Source organism: Sapajus apella, unplaced genomic scaffold (genome assembly GCF_009761245.1).
Source record: "Sapajus apella isolate SASKATOON/1434 unplaced genomic scaffold, GSC_monkey_1.0 scaffold18, whole genome shotgun sequence".
Lineage (NCBI taxonomy): Eukaryota > Metazoa > Chordata > Mammalia > Primates > Cebidae > Sapajus > Sapajus apella.
The window spans coordinates 25615813-25624963 of NW_022436958.1; the positions used below are offsets into that span (position 1 = coordinate 25615813).

General features: G+C 38.7%; 1 long non-coding RNA gene across 1 annotated transcript; it reads left to right on the forward strand.

Annotated features, from left to right (window-relative positions):
- Window positions 1-2201: 2201 nt before the first annotated feature.
- On the forward strand, window positions 2202-5015 carry LOC116557076. Its single transcript, XR_004271346.1, has 2 exons — window positions 2202-3049; window positions 4185-5015. It is a non-coding gene; the product is annotated as an uncharacterized LOC116557076 (long non-coding RNA).
- The last annotated feature ends 4136 nt before the right edge of the window (window positions 5016-9151 follow it).

Consider the following 9151-nt stretch of genomic DNA (forward strand, 5'->3'; position numbering starts at 1 on the left):
AACCTAATCTCCCTTTTCTTTGTCCACATCTCTCTATGCTCGCTCTTTCACTTTTGCTCAGGCCTTCTTCTCTTCCAGACCAGGTCATTGCCCAGCCTGCCTAACTAGCCTTTCCCCTTGTCATTTTTCTCCATGGCAGCCTCTATTACTTTCCTGCTTAAAATTAGTGGCTTCCCCTGCTGCAGGATCAAATCCAAATCCCTTATCCTGTTCTGGTCCCTGCTTAGCCGTCCTTCTCATGGCTCCTCCCCAACCTCACACCACCTACATTCTAAGCTACATGCATGCATTTCTAAGAATTGAAATGCAATCTCTGTTTTGCTCTCTCCTTTGCTTTTGAAACTTCAAACGCAACGTTCCCTCTGCTTGGAGTTCGTTCACTTTTTCATTTAGCTAAGGTCCTAGTCAATGATTGCAACTACAGTGCCATCTTGTCCAAGAAGCTTTGCCTACACACTGCCCTAGCAAGGTGCACGGCTCTGTGCTCCCAAAAAGCCTTGTGCCTCACTGCTTTTTAACAAAGCACTCATCACTCTGCAATGCAGTTATCTAATGTAAAAATTGCTAAGATTCATGAACCCCATGCTAGGTGCTGGACATTCCTGTGAGCTCTTTACTTGTAATTGTTGATTTAGTCCTCGTAACAGTTCCATGCAGAAGTACCATTATCATCCCTGCTTTGCAGATGAGGAAATTGAGGTCAGAAAGGTACATACTCTTCTCAGTATTACACAGCCAGTATTTTAACCTAGGAGGCCTGACTCCAGGGCCCTGTAATTATCTACCATTATCCAGTAATATTCAAGGATTTTGGCTCTGTTTTTCACTGATGTACTCCTGGGGTATAGAATAATGTCTGGCACATAATAATTGCTTATTATTGAGTGAATAAATGCTGACTCATTTGTGTCTTTCCTTCCTGATGGGCAGGGATTGGGCTTTATTCCATTTATTTCTAGCAGCTAGCTTGGAACCTGGCACATAAGAAAATTGCTAAGTTTGTCTCTCTGCATAGGGTCTTTGCTACTATGAGAGTTCCATGATTTTGTTTTGCCTTAGTGCTCTTCTGAGACCCTGTGTTCACCCCACCATACCACAGCACACTTTGCTGCATGTCAATTTTTAGTGCTTAGAAAAAAATCTGGTCAGCTGCTGCTTGACAGCTGGAAAAATAGAGCTGCACCTGAGCCAGTTTTGAACCTCAGAAAAGCAAGGGGGAGAATCTCCTGCCTCACGCGGTGTGTGGGAGGAGGGCTGAATCATCAAGTTCTTTGAGTTCCTTGGGAAAAGATAACTCAAAGGAATATTACACAACATGGAGAAATAGGAGGAAAATAAGCAGAGACACAAAAATGACTCAAGTGTCGAAAAATATGATCCACAGAACTAAAAATATATTGCAATTGAGTTTCAAGAGGAAAAAACTGGGTGTCAATATTCCAGTGGCCCAAAGGGCTGTACATGAATGGGCTTTGGTTTGAAGGATGGTGAGCAGATGGTCACTGGCCTCACAGAGAACAGGGATGTGCAACAGGGCCTGGAGGCCCCCTGAAGATCTGAAGCAGGGAAAGAGCACAACTTTACCAGGGACAAGACAGCCCCAGCTTCAGCAAAACATTAGAAAAGAGTATCCTCAGTTGCATGTGACCCAGGCAGAGGAAGGAATAATGGTAAATCCTGGGGGGTTGGTGTATTGTGCATTTTTCTTTTCTAAATGAGCACTTAAAATTCCCTGCAAATTAAAAAATTATGTTGTAGATTTTTTCTAGAAACTGACAACTTTGGGTGGGAAGGGTAGGTCAGGCTTTCATGGACATGCAAACAATTCTCATGTTCTGCTCTCTGGCTTCTCTAGCAACTGACACGTTGAGAGACATGCTGGTGTAGTAGATGGAACATGGACTCGTGGTCCCTACTGCTCTGTAACCTGGGCGAGTTGTTTCTTCAGGCTCTGCCTCAGTGCCTTTTTTTTTTTTTTTTTTTTTTTTTTTGAGATTGAGTCTCATTCTTAGCTCAGGTGGGAGTGCAGTGGCACCAACTCGGCTCACTGCAACCTCTGCTTCCCGGGTCCTAGTTCAAGCAATTTGCCTGCCTCAGCCTCCTGAGTAGCTGGGATTATAGGCATGTGACACCATGCCAGGCTAATTTTTGTATTTTTAGTAGAGATGGAGTTTCACCATGTCAGCCAGGCTGGTCTCAAACTCCTGACTGCGCGATCCTCCTGCCTCGGCCTCACAAAGTGCTGGGATGACAGGCGTGAGCCAACTCGCCAGGCCTCAGTGTCTTTTTTTGAGCAGCACTTTGCAAATAATGTAAATGCTAAAGAGGTATAAAGAATATTTAAAACACTATCCAAAGGGCATAAGATATGTTTAATGAATGAGAATAAAGTTGTCATTAGAATAATTTTTTTACCAGCTTTATTTTCTTAATTTCTGAAGTATTGCCCTATTATAAAAAAGATTAAAGTAGATCCCCAAATCAGAAGAGTTTTTGATTAGAATGAAGGACCTGAATTGGTTTTCCAGATGGACTCACTTGTTAAAAGGGGATTGTGACAAGTATTTATTCAGCAGTTTGTTCCACAGCCGGTGTTTGGGCTATTGGAAAGGAGGTGCTATATAAGTGTATTGTAATAATGAATGCCCTTAGGCAAGAGGGGAATTGTGTAAGTAGATGTATTCTGTAATTCTTTCATGTATATTCATCTTTTCTGTCCAAGTGGAATATACACCCTTTATGGGCAAGGACCACCTCTTCTAATTTGTATTTATAAACTATTTTTTCTTTCTCAGGGCTTTCAAGGACTGAGAATGCACATATGGATAGAACAAATCTAGAAATTCAAGCTACTTCTATTGCTAAACAAGTGTAGAGTTTCATATAAATATAATTCATAAAAGGTATAAATGGCAAGAGTTTCTACCCAAAGATTTTGTGAAACACCTGGTATTCTAGCAACAGTGTCAAGGCGTGGCATCCCTTAGCCCCTCAGAGACCTCTGCCCTCAGCAGATGTGACCGCTTTCTTGGATCTCAGCAGTGCAAGGGTGAGCGTGCCAGCATCTCTACCTCCGTGGTCCTGCTGTGCTCGCCAGGCCTTCCAGCTGCTTTGAGAGGGAAGTGACCAAAGGATTCTCATTTTTGAGGGGTGTGAAACAAAATCTGGACAAACGAGGTTCTCAAATGAAAATCCATGGATCTTCCTATTTTCCAAAGAAGATTCTGTTTTTTTTTTTTTTTTTTTCCTTATATGTATTACTTCCGTATTGCTGGTGGACAATTTTCAGTAGCATTTTTTTCTCTGTTTTTGAAAGGCATTGGTTAGTAAGTAGGACATTCCTGTTCAGCAATTGCCCTTTGCAATTTTATTCAAACAGAGAATTTACTGTAAAATGACCAAACTTCATTCTTCTAGAGAAAATCATAAAGTCTTAAGCATATACACAGTCATATTTCTGGACCTCTAATCCACCCAGCCACCCCGTGTGAAGTTAATTTTTAGGAATTGGTGAACTACTTTTAACGAGAGTTAAAATATAACATTGGGGATAATCTATAGGATATATACTACACGGATGTTACTTGCTTTTGGCATTTTACTTAATGATTGGGTGGCAGTAGTTCCTGATAATGGAAAGGGATAAAAAACTGCGTGGAAAGATTAGATATGAACCATATGAAACTGCTGTTCTTTGACCATTTTAGAGCTACAAAAATAAATATTTAATATAATGCAACCTAATATGCTAAGGTTTATTCATAAAACAATACAGTATATATTATGTCAAATATTAAATTGACATTGGAATACTGGCGTAGTACACTTAAGAAGATACACTCAAAACTGTTTTAGATACAGCTATAAAAATACCATAATAAACGGGTCATTGATGACACAATTATGTTATCTTGTACCCAGTAATTAAATAGAAGCCCTGTAATTATGGTAACTGATATAAACAAATGTATTAATATTAGTTTACCCTAAGCCCTGGAGTCAATAACATTTTATAAAACAACTCTTAACTATGTTATATGAGTCAGAGGCAAACTGCATAGCGATTTAGGAACTCTTCTTTTATCTTCCTGAAGTCTATACATTTGTCTTAGTCAGTTCAGGCTGTTATAACAAAGTACTATGTATCAGGAGGCTTATAAACCACAGAAATTTATTTCTCACAGTCTGGAAGCTGGAAATCTGAAGTCAGGGTGCCCACCTGCTCTGGCTCTGATGAGGATCCTATTCAAAATTGCAGACTGAAGGCTTCTCCTTGTATCATCATGTGGCAGAAATGAAGCAGGTTAGCTCTCTGGCTTCTTCTTAGAAGGGTACTAATCCCATTCATGAGGGCTCCCCCTTCATGATCTGTTTTCCTCCTAAACGTCCCATCTCCAAATACCAGCACATTGAGATGAGTGTCTCAACATAAATTTGAGGGAATACAAATATTTAGTCCACTGCAATATTTTAATAAGAAATACTGTAAAAAAAAATTAAAACTACCTTGCATATGAATAAAAAGTGCTAACGTAAAATTAACGAAATATGGCTGATAATAATTTTGGTTGACTGTTACAATGAGAACTCGAAGAAATATATGAAATATTTTTGTTTTGGAAAAGTTCTGGCTAATGTCCAGAAGTCATCCCTCCCCCGTTTATATTTTGGTCCCAGGTACAGTAATAATTTACAACTCTGAATTATCCAAAACAGTGAATGCTTTACCCCAGTCTGTGAATATCTCATAGACAGTCTTATTAATAAAGGAACTAATTAGTAGCTGATGGCATTGTGCAGCATAAACATAAGGAGACACCTAACACCCTCACTAATCTAGGGGTACATTGCATCCTGTGGGAAGCAAGAAAATGCAAAATCGGAATGACTACATCTTTACCTGAGAGAAAAGACTGGATTTCCCCTCTGTCAATCCCAGGGTGCCAAATTGAGACACCCCCCCCACCAACTTCAAAGATAAATATCTTAAAATGCTCGATTACTTCATTACTAGAGATTTTACCCCCGGATGCTGCAGTTTTTGGTTTTTTTTGCTTTTTCAATGGAAGAGTTGTACTTTAGCACTCATGGGAAATCTTTATTTCCACCACTGGGGAGTGGTCATTTAGAATTGTTTCCATGGCCAGGTGTGGTGGCTCACACTTGTAATCCCAGCACTTTGACAGGCTGAGATGGGTGGATCACTTAAGGTCAGGAGTTCGAGACCAGTCTGGCTAACATGGTGAAACCCTATCTTTACTAAAAATACAAAAATTAGCTGGGTGTGGTGGTACACACCTTTAATGCTAGCTACTTGGGAGGCTGAAGCAGGAGAATCACTTGAACTTGGGAGACAGAGGTTGCAGTGAGCCAAGATCACACCACTGTACTCCAGCCTGAGCGACAGAATGATACTCCATCTCAAGGAAAAAACAAAAACAGAATTGTTTCCCCATGGAGTTCCATGTGATAGGATTTTAGCTGTATCAGTTGTTTCAGTGTTTTCCTTGCAGTATTTCTGAGGCGTGTTAACAAATCTTCCTAGCAGCCTACACTGTGTTCTCCCTCCGTCACATCCAGTCCCAAGACTCGGCCTTCCCATATCCAGTCCCTACTGCTACATAGGGCTGTAGGTTACCAGCACTTCTCTTATCTAGCCTGCTGACTCCAGGCTCCTTGCATACCTCATTTCCTACTGCTCCATCAATTCTCTGTACTCTGCTTCGTGAGACTGTCCTCAAATGCAAGTGGGATTCTTTTGTTTCCAATCCCTTGAACATGTCTGTAAATTCCTCCGCAACATTGCCTCCACTCCCTGCCACCTTCTTGGTCCTGACCCGTCCTTCAATCCAGGCCTTTGCTTATTCAGAATCCTCTTTCAGGAACACTGTCCCTGCGAGCACTCCCAATTCCTGGACCTGTATAGCCCCTATTTGTTTGTAAAGCTTCTGCTTAAATGCTACTTCCTTCAAGTTGCCTTCCTAGATCTGGAAAATCTGAGTGTCCCTGGTACCTTTACTTCTCTCTTCCTTTAGCACTAATTATACTAAACTTCACTGTCTTTTTACTTTTCTGCAATTCTCTGCAGTCTGAAAATATCACCACTGTATTCCCAAGGCCTAGCACATTGCTTAGCTCAGAGAAGTCACTGAATGCAGGCTTGTTGAATGAGCAAATGAATGAATGAATGAATATGGACAGGCATAGAAAATACACAACAGTGCTTTGAGCAGAGCTCCTATTTTTGAAGGATTACAGTCTGCTTTACTTTCTGTATATTGGATGATTACATGAAATAATAAAAAGAATAACTTTTTAATTAGACCTGGCTTTACAATTTGTCAGCTCAGTCAATTTGAGTAATTTATCCAATCTTCCTGAATCTCAAAATATAAATCGGTACAGTACAAAAGATGTCCTCCTGGTGGAGTTCTTGTGAGCACTAAAGTAAGCAATGTTAAACGTGTGCCATGATAGGCACTCAAAGATGCTGGCTCCTCTCCTTGCCAACGCACAGCTCTGCTACCACTTAACTGACTTCTTTGCTCACCATGTCAGTGAGCTCGAGACGCTCCTCTATCATTTATGTGATTACAAGCCTACATAATTTAAAAAATCATATTGAAGAAAAAAAAAACTAAGATAATTCAATTAAAACATTAAGATAATTTAATTAAATACAATATTCATACATATAATACATTAAAATAATATGTATTGATAAATAACTTATAAATGTTTAAAGCATTGTGTGTCAAATATCCCATCCTTCTGAACAGGATAAGTAAACTTAAAATTAGATTTCAAGTCTGGGTGCAGTGGCTCACACCTGTAATCTCAGCACTTTGGAAGGCTGAGGTGGGTGGATCATCTGAGGTCAGGAGTTCAAGACTAGCCTGGCTAACCTGGTGAAACCCTGTCTGTACTAAAAATACAAAAATTAGACAGGCATGATGGCACATGCCTGTAATTCCAGCTACTGGGGAAACTGAGGCAGGAGAATTGCTTGAACCTGGGAGGCAGAGGTTGCAATGAGTTGAGATCATTCCATTGCACTCCAGCCTGGGCAACAGAGTGAGACTCCGTTCCCCTCCACCCCCACAAAAAAGATTTCAATAGGCCGAGCTCTGTTTCATGGTGTAGGGTTCAAATTTTAGGTTACTACTTAATTTTACAGTGCATTATCTTAAATATCATTGTAATTAAAAATACTCTTACAATTTTATATTTTAAATGGAAATAAAATATATAAATTAGAGTTGTATTTTTATGCATGGGGACTCATTATATAAATTTTAGACTACATTTTTTTCTCTAAATAATGATAGTAACTATCTGCTTTATTTTACTATGTAATGAATTAAGAGACATGCAGACAAAAGATAGAATTTCTTTATTACTGTTACTTTTCCAGTGAAAGTATATACTGTAAACCAGGGCGCAAGAGAGTGTACTGAGATAGCTTTATTTCCGCAAAATTTATAACCCAGTGGCTAGTTTTGCATGCTTTTCTCACCTGCTGGATTGTGGCTAATCATGGCCAAGTGTTTTGATGCTGTTGGTTTGGCTCTTAAATGAAACTGGATCCTGATAACAAAGTTCAAGAATTATTGTCGGCTTCTCTGCATAACTTAGAAGCATCTCCAAAGGCATATGTACTATTGCCCTGGCAGACATATATACACGAGTGCAGTGTAACACCTCTATTCTCCATGCTTGGCAAGTTAATGTGGATGTTCATTTTTATAGCCGCTAACTTATTAGCTGTGGATTACGTTGTCACTTTGTGTGTTTCATTTCCAAGCATAAGAAGTGTGAGTGAGTTCTAAGACATGTGAAATGAAGGATCAGCTCGCAAAAGCTGGTCTTGAAGGCATCAGAGTAGGGATAAAGACTTCATCATGCAGTTCATAGAGCCTGCCAATTCCTTGATTGACAGCTCTCTGTATGGCAAGTCTTGAGGAATTGGGTATTTAAATCTTAATTACAAAAAAGTGTTACAGAATACTAAAAATCATTCAAGGAAACTGGAAGGCTTATAATGTAGCATTCCGCTATTAATCTCTTATACAGAATAGATTTGATTGACAAGATCCATACAAATAGTGTAAAGGAATTTAGAAAATCAGTACAAAGCTGAAAGGAAAATTTTAAACAATGTGCCACAAATGTGTTCTATTTTATAATTTAAATTGCTCCACAATCGTGTATGCAAAAATAAAATAGATTAAAACAATCTTTGTTATAAGATGTAATTCTAGCTGGCCTAATAACTAAAATCTCATTAACAAGATTAAAACAAATAAAATTACAATACAAACAACTGCTTTGCTTAGGAAAAAAAAATCACAAGAACTTAATATAGAAAAAAAAAGAATTGGATTTCAAAAGGTGGAAATAAAGTAAATATAAGGAAAAGTCATTATAATAAAAATTGAAGAACATTCAAGAACATATCTTTGCATATCCATGTCATTCTCCTGCTAATTCATTAACTTAATTTATTAACTCAAATACTAATTAAGAGAAGTAAATTGAAAGTCCAAACCTGTTGCCAAGTGCAGAGAATAGGGAGATAACAATGTCAGGGTCATACATAGTCCAGTGGAAAAATACTCATGAAAACAGGTCAAAGCAATAGAATGTCATTGAAGTATGAGTTTAAAGTCTGTATAATTTTTGTTCTTTCATATTCCTGTATCCACTCTCTATCCTTCTCACCTTTGTGCTTTTCCTTGGGGAGGCTGATTTATATTGACTCTTAACAGTGGGTTCTTGAATTAGTCAGAGTTCTCTAGAGATATAGAACCAACAGGATATGCAGTTGACCCTTGAATGCAGGGGTTAAGGGGACTGACCCTCTACACAGTCAAAAATCCATGTAGAACTTTTGATTCCCCAAAGGCTTGACTAATAGCCTACTGTTGACTGGAAGACTTAACACAACATAAACAGTCAATTAACACATGCTGTGTGTTATATGGATTATTTACTGTATTTTTATGATGAAGTAATCAAGAAAAAAGCAAATGTTAAGAAGATCATAAGGAAGAGAAAACATACTTACTATTCATTAAGTGGAAGTGGATCATCACAAAGGTCTTTAACCTTGTTGCCTTCATATTGAGTAGACTGAGAAGAGCTGGTCTTG